The following is a 700-nucleotide window of genomic DNA, read 5'->3' as shown; positions in this document are numbered from 1 at the left end:
AAAAAAAAAAAAAAAAGAATATTATTATTATTATCAGATAAAATATATATTTATGTCCCTAACTTTAACATTACATCTATTTAATCCTTAAACTTTACAAACGGTATCAATTGATTCCTTTCCTTACGTTCCATTTGGGTTTGTATAATTAATAGAAAAAATATTAACAAAATACAATTATTCATCGAGATTTAGGATATTTATATATCTTTAAACACAATAATTAGGGTTTAGGCAGAAATCCTAATTTAAACGAGAAATGGAGGAAAAAGTAATTTAGGATATTTATATATCTTTAAACACAATAATTAGGGTTTCGAATCGGCAGAAATCCTAATTTAAACGAGAAACGGAGGAAAAAGTGAGTAAGTAGAGATTTCTCCCCTAAACGAAACGGGATAGGGGACGTAGAAATTATTAAGATGTTTTACATTAAAATTATATTAAAAATACATAAATTATTCCTTAAAAATATAAAATAATTATTAAAAATGGAAAAATAAAATAAAATTGAGAAGTATTTATAACAAATTTTAACAATTTTTGGCATATATTTAATTAAAAATAATAAATAAAAATCCTACGTCTGAAAACCACGTTGTAGTTGGAAAAAAAGAAATCGTCATAAAAGAAAAAAAAAAATTATTTTCCACATAATCACGAAATCTGTTTTTTCCCGTATAAAAGAGGGCGCGCTCAT

The sequence above is a fragment of the Cucurbita pepo genome, chromosome LG11 (assembly GCF_002806865.2).
Source record: "Cucurbita pepo subsp. pepo cultivar mu-cu-16 chromosome LG11, ASM280686v2, whole genome shotgun sequence".
NCBI lineage: Eukaryota > Viridiplantae > Streptophyta > Magnoliopsida > Cucurbitales > Cucurbitaceae > Cucurbita > Cucurbita pepo.
This window is presented reverse-complemented; position numbering follows the sequence as displayed.